Source organism: Phyllobates terribilis, unplaced genomic scaffold (assembly GCF_046119375.1).
Source record: "Phyllobates terribilis strain yellow unplaced genomic scaffold, ASM4611937v1 Scaffold_13__5_contigs__length_258822181, whole genome shotgun sequence".
Classification (NCBI taxonomy): domain Eukaryota; kingdom Metazoa; phylum Chordata; class Amphibia; order Anura; family Dendrobatidae; genus Phyllobates; species Phyllobates terribilis.
In genome coordinates, this window is record NW_027362773.1 from 204,980,890 (window position 1) to 204,997,136 (window position 16,247).

The 16,247-nt window shown below is 39.8% G+C and overlaps 1 protein-coding gene across 5 annotated transcripts in view; it reads right to left on the reverse strand.

Annotated features, from left to right (window-relative positions):
* Positions 1 to 16,247, reverse strand: part of CDH11 (cadherin 11) — a 219,492-nt gene that overhangs the window by 172,731 nt on the left and 30,514 nt on the right. The gene's annotated exons all lie outside the window — the stretch shown is intronic.

The following is a 16,247-nucleotide window of genomic DNA, read 5'->3' on the forward strand; positions in this document are numbered from 1 at the left end:
AAGTGGCATAATGGGCACAGAACAAAAAAAAATGGAAAACTGCAGCATATTATGATAATATCCCAACACAAGCCAAAGCGAATGAATAAACTTTGTGCTCTTAACACATTGATTACAGATTATGCAGACAATGTAATTTAAAAGTATGCCGCCTGATAAATGCAATGAGGGGGAATTATGTAAATTTCAACACATTAGATTGATTTGCTTGAAATAAAACCAGTTACACTCGATGTTTTCAGAAAGAGGCACAATTATTATGATTGAGAAACAGCAATGTTAATGAAGTGTGGTACTGTTAATCAATTCCTCCCTCCGTGGTAATAGCGCAGGCTTGTGCCTTATCTCAAAACACTAACAGCTGAGTTCCCTTTCTCTCCAGCATCATATCCATGGATGCCGTGGAAATGTTTTCCATCCCGTGAAATCACTTTCTTTGGTAGATTTTTAAAATATAAGATTCTTACAATAAGTTGCCCCAAATGGAAGAGTTTAATTAAAGGGCTTGTCTGGGACTAAGTTTCTAAATTACTTTTTATTCTAATTTTATATATAGATTTTTTTTATTAATATATTGATCATGGGCAGGCTAAAATGTTCTTGGAACCATGCATGTTCCTGCAACAACTATGCTTAAGAGTTGCCATGTTGGTACTTGAAGTCACTGATGGCGACAACTATCAGGGTTGGACTGGCCCACCAGAGAAATGGAGAATCCTCCGGTGGGCCCTGGCTTCTCCTTGAAGAGAGTTCATAGTGCAAACATTGCAGCTGATATGGGGCTCTTGAGTGGAGGAGAAAGGTGCGCCCTCAGAATCAAATCCTCTGATGGGCCCAATGTTCTTCAATCTGACACAGAGTACAATGAGAAAAGAATAACATAAATTTAGAAAAAAGACATCTAAATATTATACATTGATCTATTGTGGCTCAGAAAAGTTACACAAGGTTCTTGGTTAACAATTTGATCAAAATGTTTAAGCCCACTGCCACATCACAGCGAACTTCACAGAGGATCCATAAACTGTCAGGTGTAGCATTGTGAGGCTATTACTGCTGAAGCGACCCTACACCAGGTCACACCACCCCACAGGAACAGCACTAAAGAAACAATGGCCATCATACAATGCCAACACCAAATATACAGATCTAAAAAACCTCACCTTCCTGCTGTGCCTGCCTGTTGGTGTGATGTGACCTGGAGCTGTGGGGGCTTTGACTTACAGCATGGATGCTGTGGGCCATTTGGGTTGCTTCAACTGGTGGCAAGGAGCCACTGTAGTGGTGATCGGCACACGGCGCTACACCTAACAGTTTAGGGACACACTAAGATGTTCTCGATAGCATGTCAGTGGGCTTATACATTCTGATCAAAATCATAGAATCCTAGAAGTCAGAATTGGAAGGGACCTCCAGGGTCATCTGGTCCACATAGAAACATAGAATGTTAGAATTGGAAGAGACCTCCAAGGTCATCTGGTCCACATAGAAACATAGAATATTAGAATTGGAAGAGACCTCCAAGGTCATCTGGTCCACATAGAAACATAGAATGTTATAGTTGGAACGGACCTCCATGGTCATTGTGTCCAACCCCTGCTCAATGCAGGATTCATTAAACCATCTCAGACAGATGTCTGTCCAGCCTCTGTTTGAAGACTTCCATTGAAGGAGAACTCACCACTTCTCGTGGCCACCTGTTCCACTCATTGATCACCTCACTGTCAAAAAGTTTTTTTCTAATATCTAATCTGTATCTTCTCCCTTTCAGTTTCATCACATTGCTTCTCGTGCTTCCATGTGCAAATGAGATGAAATGTTGAATGAAATGTTAACTTAGAACCTGATGTTCTGTCTCGTATATGTGGCTTAGCGCAATAGATCAATGTATAATTATCGGTTGTGTAGTCCGCGTATTTTTCTACAGTTATGTTATTGTCCGTTGTGAAAAGACCGGAGCAGGGGAAAATGATGTAAATGATTTACACAGAGTAATCGGACGTGGTGCTGGAAAAGAGGATCAAACATGATGTCCCTTAGCGAGAATAGCCACTTTGTGCAAGTCGTGATTGAAATTATATCTTATTGTTTTATATCCACAGCTTCCATGCAGCCCTATGTGTTTCCATGGAAACTAACAACAAACAAACCTTAACTATAATCTGATCCAATATATTATTCTACACTCTTCTCCCTCTGCCTCTTATGGAAGTCAGTAGAAGCAAGAATGAAGTAACATTATACACACTTGTCCACCCTCACTGGTTTTTGAATTTGGATAAGGACTCTCAAAACACAAAATTAAAACACTATTGCTAGATGCTAGAAAAAGTTTCAACATGCTGCAACTCACATCTCAACCACTGGGTGGCCACATATAGACACACGTAGAATAAACATCTCGTAGCAGAGTATTGCAAAATTATGGGTTTTTTTTAAGAAACTGGTGACCTTCTGCTAATTTTCTTGGGATATATAGAGCAAAAAAGAAAGGTAAGGAGTCAGGACACATCTGTACTAAGAAATTTTTAAATGCAGAATTTTAGATCCATTTAGATAAAAAAAAAGTAAAATGGCTTTCAGGGATGGGGGCGCTGACTTTAAATTACAGAGTGTTTTCAATGTACCCATTCTCAGAGACCATGACCTTCTGCTTAGTGAGGAATGATGATTCGGTTTATCCTTGTTTACTTCTCTCTTTTGTTACTGTTCCATATTCAGGTTGTTTCAGTACATCATCATTTCATTTAAGGAAAACTGGAACAAAACAACCCACATTCTTTAGAAATGGCCCGCACTTCAATAACGAATTTACGTCCACAGCCTCATGAGGTGACCAAGTACACAGTACTTAGTAATGATAATGTAAAAAAACAACCATGAACTTATAAGTTATAACTAGAGATGAGCGAACACAAACTTAAAAGTTTGGGGTTCATACTGGCCAGTTCGTGTCCAGTGCTAAACAACGGACACGGGCTTCTTCCGGAAGTCCGCTGCAATGTTCAGAGTTCCGGGAGAAGACCGTGACACAGAGAAAATATTTTTCAGCACAAAAGATTGGGTTTCAATAGGGTTCGGGTTCTGGTTCAAGTTCAGGTACACCTCTGATACCCGAACCGAACTTTGGTATAAAGTTTGGGTAGGATTCCAGAACCCAAACTTCCACGGGTCTGCTCATTCCTTGTTATAACTAAAGTTACTCTACTATACCTGTGTCAGAGACTCCATTGCAGTATCCTTCACTTTCGTCAAAATAATAGCAGAGTCCAAAAAGATATATTTTCCAGAAAATGATGGACACCTGGGCGCATCCCGATAAACCTGCACTTCTTACAACAGATCTTGCAGAGGAGCTTTAATCCAGTTTTTCTTTTACAACAAAGCATTGACAATGCAAATGTGAACTCAGCCTTGGAAGGCAAAGCCACCGAAGATATCCATAAACACCCAGGTACATGTTTTTGTAGACTCTTGGGCAGGAGTCAAAGAAGGTGTCTTGCTAACCCTACCATCAGCTTGACAAGTGTTTCTCCATTCCAGAGACATGGCATCTTGTTTTCTGTATGTAAATCTAGTCTTTTTATCCAAGGAATATTAAAGTTATCCATTAGATAAGGGAAAGCTTCCCGATCACTAGGGGTATGAGCACTTGGATCCACAAGTATCCAAAGAACTGTGGCTATGAAGAGCCCTGTATGAATGGAGCGGCGGTCGATCACGCTCACTACCGATCCATCCATTCTTAACAGGACCACCAGAGATACCCGAGCGCTGGACTTGGCTGGTCTTCAGCATTTCCACAATAAAGAATGGAGCGGCAGTGCTCATAATTGACCACCACTCCATTCACATGGTGGTCTTTAGAGCCCTGGTTCTTGGTATCAGTTGAGGTTCCAGACCCCCAGTAATTGGGAAGCTATCCCCTATCCAATGTAGTCCCAAACTGTTGAGGACGACAAAACGAGGCCAGATCACAGAAGCAGAGTGGAGAACAATGGCATTTACACCAGGTAAAAGAAAAAACATATATGATGGTCCTGTTTTAAAGGGGATCTCCACTTTGGCAACCCCTATTCCACGATAGATCCTCTTTAAGTGTATGATAACTATGGTGTTCTCTAAGAGACCTATGCCAATTACTGCTCCAATATTCACACCACTCTCAGTCAAGATCTGGTTCACAAAGTGTAATATAGTTTTAACCCCATTGCAAAAGCTTTACTCAGCTACACATAGCCCTTGATACTGACAGATTAATACTTTAGGGTTTCTGTGGGTTTTCTAAAAAAAAATGCCCATTATAGTTAATACATTGGAACTGGATCAATACGCGGATCATTCAGATCTCTGTGGTCGGGGTGGGTTTCCATTACTTGCTATATACTTTTGTTTTATTATTAACCCTCTTCCCTATGGATATACTGTTGCACAGGCATCCGATGCTAAAGTGGTTTCAAGACAGAAATGGAAACATATTGGTAACATGTCCATAAGGTACTAATGGATGACTCAAATTTAATATTGTTCATTAATCCATTATCCCAAGGCTCTCAAAATTACTGGCAGGGATCAAGGCTAAAATAGTAAAAAAATATATATATTAAAGGCATATTACTTTATGTCAATTTTTGCAGCATGATATATTCAGGGCATTTCGTAACTAGTGCATCTTTTGCATGGCCTAGAGATTTACTTTCTATGACTTTTTATGATCAGTCTATCCTTACATATGCTTAAATAAGTGATGTGCAATAGTTACTTGGGATACTAGGTGTGCCCTATGTGGTGCCATTGTTTGGTTAATCTGTATAACTATATATTTTAATATAATACTCAATAAAATTATATTTTTATTACCAAAAGGAAATTCTTTTTTGACTTTGGCTATTCGACTGGACTTTTTCCTGTATGATTTTATTAATTAGCCCATGTGGAGCGGCAACGTTGCGGTTACAAAGAAACTTTGTCAAGTCATGAAACGTCACTACCCGACATGGGCCAATTAAGGTCCACTTTTTTTGACATATTTTCGATTGCTGCCTGCTTTTATTATTTCTATATTTTGCAACTGGAATTGTTTCTGAGCCCAACATTTATTTGCTACTGTGCTGTTCCATCTTTCCATAGATAGATATTAAATGGATAGATAGACAGACAGATAGATAGATAGATAGATAGATAGATAGATAGATAGATAGATAGATAGATAGATAGATAGATAGAAATGGAGTATGGATGCACTCTCTGATCCTCTCTCGATGTTTCTAGAACCTAACACAAAGGCTTTGACTGGCCAACGGGAGAACTGGAGAATCCTCCGGTGGGCCACCACCCTCTTATATGAGCAGTACTTGGCAAAATATACTTCAATCTCTATGTACAGACAAAAGCAGTGTCTTAGTCATTTAGCAATCAACCCAGTTCATTGATATAGAAATATGTGATTGAGGATAATGGCACATTTGCATGTAGGTGAAAAGTGGGGCCCTGCAGTTGGTTACTGGTGGTCCTTAGCACCCCAGTCCAACACTGCTCATACATGTTCAGTGAATTTATATAAATGCCGCGACGGCATTTTTAATATTACATACGTGGGAAAATGTGATCTAGACATGTGATGAGTTCATTATCATATACAGGTGTTTACATTTGCATAATTAGCAGATGATAGTCTATTTATCACATTTAATATGCTAGTCACCACTTTCTAATATCTTCATCATGGTGTTAGGATGATGATAATTCAAATGACACATTTAGATTTGATGATAGATAGATGACAGATAGATAGATAATAGATAGATAGATAGATAGATAGATAGATAGATAGATAGATAGATAGATAGATAAATGGAAAATACAGGGTGGGCCATTTATATGGATACACCTAAATTAAATGGGAATGGTTGGTGATATCAACTTCCAGTTTGTGGCACATTAGTATATACAGTACAGACCAAAAGTTTGGACACAGCTTCTCATTTAAAGATTTTTCTGTATTTTCATGACTATGAAAATTGTACATTCACACTGAAGGCATCAAAACTATGAATTAATACATGTGGAAATATGTACTTAACAAAAAAGTGTGAAACAACTGAAAATATGTCTTATATTCTAGGTTCTTCAAAGTAGCCACCTTTTGGCTTGATGACTGCTTTGCACACTCTTGGCATTCTCTTGATGAGCTTCAAGAGGTAGTCACCGGAAATAGTTTTCACTTCACAGGTGTGCCCTGTCAGGTTTAATAAGTGGGATTTCTTGTCTTATAAATGGGGTTGGGACCATCAGTTGTGTTGTGCAGAAGTCTGGTGGATACACAGCTGATAGTCCTACTGAATAGACTGCTAGAATTTGTATTATGGCAAGAAAAAAAGCAGCTAAGTAAAGAAAAACGAGTGGCCATCATTACTTTAAGAAATGAAGGTCAGTCAGTGCGAAAAATTGGCAAAGTGTCCCCAAGTGCAGTTGCAAAAACCATCAAGCGCTACAAAGAAACTGGCTCACATGAGGACCGCCCCAGGAAAGGAAGACCAAGAGTCACCTCTGCTTCTGAGGATAAGTTTATCTGAGTCACCAGCCTCAGAAATCGCAGGTTAACAGCAGCTCAGATTATAGACCAGGTCAATGCCACACAGAGTTCTAGCAGCAGACACATCTCTTCAACAACTGTTAAGAGGAGACTTTGTGCAGCAGGCTTTCATGGTAAAATAGCTGCTAGGAAACCACTGCTAAAGACAGGCAACAAGCTGAAGAGACTTGTTTGGGCTAAAGAACACAAGGAATGGACATTAGACCAGTGGAAATCTGTGCTTTGGTCTGATGAGTCCAAATTTGATATCTTTGGTTCCAACCACCGTGTCTTTGTGCGACGCAGAAAAGGTGAACGGATGGACTCTACATGCCTGGTTCCCACCGTGAAGCATGGAGGAGGAGGTGTGATGGTGTGAGGGTGCTTTGCTGGTGACACTGTTGGGGATTTATTCAGAATTGAAGGCATACTGAACCAGCATGGCTACCACAGCATCTTGCAGCGGCATGCTATTCTATCCGGTTTGCGTTCAGTTGGACCATCATTTATTTTTCAACAGGACAATGACCCCAAACACACCTCCAGGCTGTGTAAGGGCTATTTGACCAAGAAGGAAAGTGATGGGGTGCTATGCCAGATGACCTGGCCTCCACAGTCACCAGGCCTGAACCCAATTGAGATGGTTTGAGGTGAGCTGGACCGCAGAGTGAAGGCAAAAGGGCCAACAAGAGCAAAGCATCTCTGGGAACTCCTTCAAGATTGTTGGAAGATCATTTCTGGTGACTACCTCTTCAAGCTCATCAAGAGAATGCAAAGAGTGTGCAAAGCAGTCATGAAAGCAAAAGGTGGCTACTTTGAAGAACCTAGAATATAAGACATATTTTCAGTTTTTCACACTTTTTTGTTGTGTATAATTCCACATGTGTTAATTCATAGTTTTGATGCCTTCAGTGTGAATGTACAATTTTCATAGTCATGAAAATACAGAAAAATCTTTAAATGAGGTGTGTCCAAACTTTTGGTCTGTACTGTAGGAGGGGGAAAACTTTTCCAGATGGGTGGTGACCATGGCGGTCATTTTGAAGTCATCCATTTTGGATCCAACTTTATTTTTTTCAATGGGAAGAGGGTCATGTGACACATCAAACTTATTGAGAATTTCATAAGAAAAACAATGGTGTGCTTGGTTTTAACGTAACTTTATTCTTTCATGAGTTTTTTACAAGTTTATGACCACTTATAAAATGTGTTCAAAGTGCTGCCCATTGTGTTGGATTGTCAATGCAACCCTCTTCTCCCACTCTTGACACACTGATAGCAACACCACAGAAGAAATGCTAGCAAAAATAAAACAATAAAGTTGGATCCAAAATGGCCCACTTCAAAATGGCCACCATGGTCACCACCCATCTGGAAAAGTTTCCCCCCTCCCATATACTAATATTCCACAAACAGGAAGTTGATATCACCAACCATTCCCATTTAATTTAGGTGTATCCATATAAATGGCCCACCCTGTAGACAGATAGATGATAGATAGATAGAACATAGATAAATAATAGATAGACAGATATGAGATAGATAGATAGATGATAGATAATATATAGAAAATAGATAGATAACAGATAATAGATGATAGAAGATAGATAAATAGGTGATAGATAGATGATAGATAATAGATAATAGATGATAGATAGATAAATAGAGGGATAGATAGATAGATAGATGATAGATAGATAATAGAGAGATAGATGATAGATAGATAATAGATAGATAGATAGATAGATAATAGATAGATATGAGATAGATGGATAGACTAATGGATATTTTAAAGAAGTATTCCCATCTCCAATATCCTATCCCAATATGTAGCAGGTGTAATAATAATAATATTAGCAAATATCTCCAATTAGAAATATAGCATAGTTTTTCTGATTCGCTGTGTCTCTTTCCTCATGTGCAGGAATTGCAGGACCTTAGGTATCCATGGTTACGTCCACTGGTAAAGTGACAGTTGGTTAGCTAGCTGCTAGTGGTCGTTACCATGGATACCTAAGGTCCTATATTGTCTGCACATGAGGAAAGAGACATAGCGAAACAGAAAAACTATAATACATTTCTAATTGGAGGCATTTGTTAATATTACTATTATTACACCTACTACATATTGGGATAGGATCTTGGAGATGGGATACCCCTTTAAACTTTACAGAGAGATCACTTCTAGAATTGTGATAACACATCTCTTGCAGAGTCATAAATCTTTAATTCTATTCTACGAGGAAATGAGGACAGACAATATTTAGTGATCTTTCACCTCCTCGTAATAAACATGGCGGTGGAAATAAATGTTGGAGTGATTCTTAGGTTGAATGCTTTTGCCTGTTCCACATCCTTTCTACTTGTCAAACTCTTGGGATTTGAGTCCTTTATGCTCAGTTTAGTACAATGTAAATCCAAGGGGAGCACGACAGGAAACGAGAAGCTGACACACGAACATTTTACCAGCAGTGTTCGTGTCTCAAACTTTTGCAGAATAAAATGGCACTTTCTATGTTTCTGTGTCACTTTCAAGCTGCGATGAACTCTGTAGAAAGGCCAAACCAATTATAGAAAGTGAGGAAAAAAAAGAGCAGAATAAAACAAGTCTAAACTTATCACTCACCTCTGATATTTCTATAGGGCCAACATAGTCCACAGCACTTTACAGAAACTTGCTCACATACCACCTATCACTACTATGGAGACATTAGACAGAAGACTTCTAACTGACCTTTGGCCCCTTTTCTTTGGAAAGTGTGAACCCATATAGGAGTTTTTTTAACCCTCCAAAAAAGGGAGAAAAAGGGTGTACACCAAGATCAAGAAAAAGGGCTCATTCTGATTCTTCCATTTTATATACCCATGCATTAGTCCATACCCCAAGAGGGTTAATTTAATTAGTGCATTAGTCTTTCTAGCATATATTAATACTCTAAGAAAAACACCTGAAGAGATATACTGGAATATAAGTTGGTGTGCATGCAGAGTGTAGGCGCATGTTCACACTGGCCAATAAACAGACAAAACCCAATATAAAAACATAAACATAAAAGAATGAAAAAGCCATCGCACAACGTCACGGTGACCCTATTCAGGATGGAATAGGGTCACCAAATAAGGTCACCGTGATGTGGTGGGATGGCTTTTTCATTTTTTTTATCAAAATTATGTTAACTAAGCACCGTATATTATTTTGATGCACTATTGCTGTTTATTTAATTACTGCAGGGTATTTGTTTTTTATGTTTTTATCTTGGATTTTGTCTATTAATACTCTAAGGACAGTTTAATAAAAAGACAGTTTAAGCAGGGGCGTACCACGATTAACAAGGTGAAATCCCCATTCTCGCTTTATAGAAAAAAATTAAGATCAAAACTATTTAGTTGATACCATACTACTACTACTTTAAACCCTGCCACCATAGACTAATTTCCTTACCTCTAGCATGCACCTATAAGCGAAGGCCAGTTTTAGTAAAAACAGTTTAACATAAGCAGAGGTGTGACATGAGGAAAAAGGTCTTAGCCCTCTCCTGCACATAATACATCATTAAATAAATCAAATCTACTTATATAAAAATACATTGCCCTGTATTACTTCCAGTCTTGAAAGGTGCTAATGTGATTTTTTTTAATGCATATGTACTCTAAAAAAATGTTTCAAACATTAGAAACATTTATTCTATGCAGGAGTGTGACAAGAGGAAGGAGATCAAACAGTACAGATGTTTGATATTTTTATATCGGCATACCCCTTTAGTACAAGAGAAATCTTCTACTGCTCACTGGACAATCTGCTGCCTAGCATGATTAACACAGTCCCTCCAGAAACAGAGAGGAAGTGAGGGAGTAAGGAACCATCAGAGATAAAAAAAACACAAACATGTAATATGCTATATGCCGAACATGAGAGGCAAGGAATGTAGTCACTATGGATGAGCGGACCGATGGAAATTCGCGTTCTGTTACCCGACTGAACTTTAGTCCAAAGTTTGTTTCGGGTACTAGAACTGTACCTGAACTTCAACCAGACCCCAAATTCCATTGAAAACAATAGGGATCCAAACTTTGGAGCTGAAGAAAATTCTCTCTCGTGACTTCCCCCGAAACCCAAACATTAAAATGGACTTCGGGGAGAAGTCTATGTTCAGTGTTTAGCACCAGACACATATGAACCCTGAACTTTTAAGTTTGGGTTTGCGCATTTCTAGTAGTCACATGCAATGCTGTTTAGTCTGAGTCGTGGAGTTGGAGTCGGTGTCCATTTTGGTGGAGTCACAGTTGGAGTTGGTATAAAATGGACCGACTCAGACTCATAAAATATATAATAAATTGAGCGCAGTAGTATAATTCAGTATGTGCTGAATATTTTTTCATAAAAATTTGGGAAGGTTAATAAATATCCTATTCCTGATCTAAGGATCTCGGCTTTTAGTTGAGATGAATTTGTGCAGCACTTTATGTACATGCTTAGTAGTGAAGCTCCTCCTCTAGAGATCCGAGCAAAAAGGCACTGTGAAGGAAGGACTGCACTCATCTCAGAACTGCTGGAGTGAACAGGAAAACAGGATTACGACAAGTAAATAGTTTAATTATTGTATCATAATGGTGACAAAAATCCTGATGTTACCATTTTACTACAGTAAATTTATCACTTAAACATGAACCCTGTATGAGGGAGTTAGAGTCGGGAGTCGGAGTCTGAGTCAGGGGAGTTGAGGAGTCGGAGTCAAAGTATGAGGCTTGGCTTACGAACTCCACAGCCGTGAACTGAGTCATTATATAGGATGTCACCCAAGCAGGAAATACTTGTAACGTGCTCAAGTGATTGCATGTGAAACTAAAGATGTGTCGCAACTACAGAAAGGACTAACTCTACGACAGTGAAACAGATTTGACTTTAATGGCTGTATGACAAGCCATTAATAATTTTGGCCACCTTCAATAAAATGATTGGAGGGTGCACAGAAAACCTCTTTAAACCGTACACACATAGTTTGTAAAAGATCCGAAGATAAAACAAAACTTCTTAGCCAATGCTGTACTTTTCCTTGGCTTGCACTTCAATGAAAAGACTTTTTAAGTAAGCATGGGCGTGCCTTGAGAGCTAAGGACAACCCCATTGTATAAAAAAAATCTATTCAGTCAATAAGGCCCTGCAAAAGTATCTAATATGCCTATCCCTAGTTTGCACTTCTACTCTTAGGCCAGCGTTATAGCACGACTTGTCATTTAAGCATGGGTGTGCCATGAGGAAGGAGCTCAAGGACTGCCCTTTAAGAACCAATTAAATAAAGCAACTTCCTAAAATATATTAAACAGTTAAGTTCAGATGCAACCTAGAAACCTGAAATTAAAATGTGTTGGCAGTCAGCAGGAGCCACAATAACTTCTGCATAGAGTCACCTAAGGCTTTGGGACTGATGGGACCACACACAAGTATCCAGCCTTCCTGTCTGAATTTATATATATGCACATTTTTCTCCTGAAGCTGAGATTGCAATCAAATGGCCACAAAGTAAAAGGAAGATTCTCGCTCAGCAGCTTTTAAATTCAATTTGAAAAGGGTTTCTATAAAAAGCTGCGAAACGCGGCAGATAGAGGATTCTCTCAAAGAAAAGTGTCACAGAGAATCGAGAGCCGCCATTTGACGAGGTGCAGGATGAGGACTGTGTCTGTGGATGAGATAACAGTATCAGCCTTACCTTTCATTCAATGGCTCTTGGTAATTTAGAAAGAAAGGAGATGACAGCGGCTTTAGACTCCCAGGCTCATCTCGGTGTAGACCACCTACTGGAGCACAGGCTTCATGCTCATCCAACCATGACCTTTCCTAAAACTGTTTAGTCTAAGAAAACCAGCTGTAAACTCACACAGCTTATAGAAGACAGAGAATTTGTAGCACAGATAGTATAAACCTCATTGTGTATATTCTTCACATAAAGTAATGCAATGTCCAGACCCATGTTGAAAAAATTGAGAAAGGTTTAATCTTCATTTGCCCAGAAGAATGAAAAATCTGTAATAGGGACCCCCACCTACTGTGCATAACACAGGCATCCAGTAGGGTTGCAATTGATACTGTAGCATTTCTTATTGGTATACTCTGCCCTCTTCCATCCATTACTTTTATATCGCACGTAATAAGTTTAGAACATAGATTTATTATTTTGGGGGCTCCCAAAAAGACACAGTGAGAATGTACAAACTCCATGCAGATGTTGTCATTGATGGGCCCCCAGATCTGCAAAGCAACAGTACTAAGCACTAAGGCGACCTTGGGACCTTAGGCATTTAATTACCAGACAACTTAGATAAATACAGACCCTAAAATAAATATAAACCCCCCAAAAAATGTGTGCAGACCTTAGCATATGCCTCTAAAATAAATATGGACCACAGACCAGACACCAAAATAAATACAGACTGGATCAGACCCGATAAACAAATACAGGACCCAAGGATCTGTAGTATCATCAAAACTAATCCAGGCACTAATACGAGTCTCGATAGATAGATAGATAGATAGATAGATAGATAGATAGATAGATAGATAGATAGATAGATAGATAGATAGATAGATAGATAGACAGAAATGTAAGGTGGCACGGGACGGTAGCCGTGGGTGAGGCTCTTGTGTTTCACATCCCGGCATGCTACATGAAGATGGGTATCCTGGCTGGGTGTGTGGACTTTAACTACGTTGGCACTTTGCCCTTGCAGGCCGCATGGTGCCGGTGGCTTATGCTGGCCAAGACTTGATGTTATAGAGTTCAATGTAGGAGACCACCACTTAAAAATAAACTACCCTTTACTGAACCATAACGTGGGGAGGAGTATGGACAGTGGATCTTCATGGACGTTTCTCTTAAAGAAGTTGTCCACAACTTTTTCATTGATGCCCTATCAATGAAAGCACATGCAGCACGTGACCCCCGGCTGCATCCGGCTCTGACATCCGCTGACGTCACGACAAGTCTAGGCTGCAGCCGAGTGTCCCTCTTCCGCGTTCCACCGGTGGCTGATGGGTTGTGGGTGGGGTTACCCCGCGCATCACACCCGGCATCCACCGCGTGCTCTCCCTGTCCCCATTGATTGGGAAAGCGCGCGGTGGATGCTGGGTGTGACGGGGGAATAACGTCAGTCATGGGTCACGTGCTGCCTGTGAGTGGCCACCGATAGCACCGCTCACAGGCAGAATCAGCACCAGGAGGTAATTAGAAAGAAGCTTCTATTTATCATTAAAACACATTGGCATATTTTTAAAAGTACTGGACAATCCTTTTAAATGCCGCGGTCATGATTGACAGAGGCATCTAAGTGGCTAAAGTGTTGCACTTTGAGGTTGTGATTAGTGATGAGCGCAAGTGCTTGTTACTCGAGTTTGCTCGGGTATGCACCAATTATCACGGATACTCGAGTGACATATTCGAGACCCCGCGGCCGCATCTTTTGCGGCTGTTAGGTAGCCGAAAAAATGCACGGCTTGGTTGTGTTTGTCAAGTTTTGTGGCTGTCTAACAGCTGCGAAACATGCGGCCATGGGGACTCTCGGCAGACTCGAGTAACGAGCACTTGCGCTCATCACCAGTCGTGATGGCTATATGACACTGATCCAGAACCCACTCCCTATGTACAGTGTATGCACCCACTATACATGTAAAGCAATGGTCACCAAGTGATCTCTGGGCAGATTAGGCACTTGTCCAGGCTCACCGGTCACCGGAGCTGACATCTTAGGCTTGAATCCAACTAAAGTTGATGTTTGCATGAGCTCTTAAGGATCTGAATAGAGAAGGGGCGTAAATTATCAAATAGGTCATTTTATTTCCATTGCTATAGAAAATACATTGTCAACCAACTCGAATCTGCTACATCACCGTATAAGTGAAGAAAATAGAAGCATTTTGTTCAATTCCTGTTTAAAACATATCTTGTGCTGAAGCTGCACAGACTGATAGGAGTGCGGCTAGTAATGTGATGAATGTGACAATCTGCTCCACATCTTTAGCACAGAGTATGGCCTTACAGACCCCTGGATAATGGGTAATTACTGCACCCGACACCTTGGGTGACCTTCATCTACACCTCAAAAGAGAGGTGGCAATGCCTGCTCCATGTCACATCTCCACTCCGCAGCTGTGTTTCGACAGCCATTATTACTGCAAACTCTTTTTTTTTTTCTCATTTTGATTCCGAAATTATCTGATCTTCCAGTCATTTCTGGCAGAACGATGAATGTGACAAGTATGTAAAACGCACGCAGCGGCATGTGATGGGAGAACTCCAACTGGAATTCAATACCCAATAGATAGGAGCCCTAGCATCATTCCTATTCGGTAAAAACTTCATTAAAACTATTAAAGGAATTGTCACCCATCTCAGCCAGAGCCCCGATTGACTATTAGTCTACAGCGATATGGACATGGTGGTGTTTCTATGTAGAAATGGGCAAAATGGCCGCAACCTAAACACACTGGAGGAGACATATGAAGTCATCTAAAAGCAAAATCGTCTTTGTTGTTCATAACGACCAATCACAGCGCAGCTTTTTTCCGGCATTCTACGATGGAAAAATGAAAGCTGCAAAGTGATTGGCTGCTATAGGCAATGCAGACGGTTTTGCTGTTAGACAGTTTCCTAAATCTGTGGCCACATTAATCCAAATTATCTAAAAGCTAGCGTCAGAGAAGCTGAGGTCTTATTGGTTGCCCTGGGCAGCAAAGACAGTCTTAAAATCAGACAGTATTTATAAATGAAGCCTTACAGGCCTCAATTATTATTGAGGCCTGTAAGGCCTCATTTAATCGAAACTGTCTAATTATCTAAGCCTTCGTTATCAAAACTATCTAATGATAAGGCCATTTTGGTTGTTGCTCATAGCAACCAATTAGAGCTCAGCTTTCATTTCGGAACCTGCTGTGGAAAAATGACAGCTGAATTAGGATTGGTTGCTATGGGCAACATTTAGATAACTTCGTTTAATGATTCCATAAATTTAGGAAAGTTGTTAAAAAGCAAAACCGTCTTTGTTACCCAAAGCAACCGCTATCCAAAAGCAAAACTTTTTGTTGCCCCTATCAACCAATCACTGCGCAGCTTTCATTTTCCTCTCTACTCTGGAAAAGTGAAAGCTTCACTGTGATTGGTTGCTATGGGCAACAGAGACGGTTTTCCTTTTTTGAAAACATTCCTAAATCTGCGGAGTAATGAATCCAAGTTATCTAAAAAGTTAGCGGCTCCATTTCCCATAACAACCAATAATAATTCAGCTCTCATTTTTTCCACAGCAGGTTACAAAATGAAAGCTGAGCTTTGATTGGTTGCTATGGCCAACAACAAAAATGGCCTTACCATTAAACAGTGTTGATAACTAAGGCTTTGATAATTGAGGCCTATAAACATATCTTTGATAATGTGTAAAAAAATGGCACAAAAAAAAAAAGCTGTGAAAAACATATGAATAAGTGCTGAAAATATGTATGGATTTTAGACGCAGAAAAGCTGAGGATTTCAGCTTGGAAATCTGTACACATAATCCGCACCAAATACTCAATTTATTAATCCAGTTTTAGACATTTCTTGCTACATTTGAGACTTAATTCATGCGTTGCAGATCTGGTGTGTATTTTTCATCATCATTTCTGTAATATATCTGTGCCACGTTCACA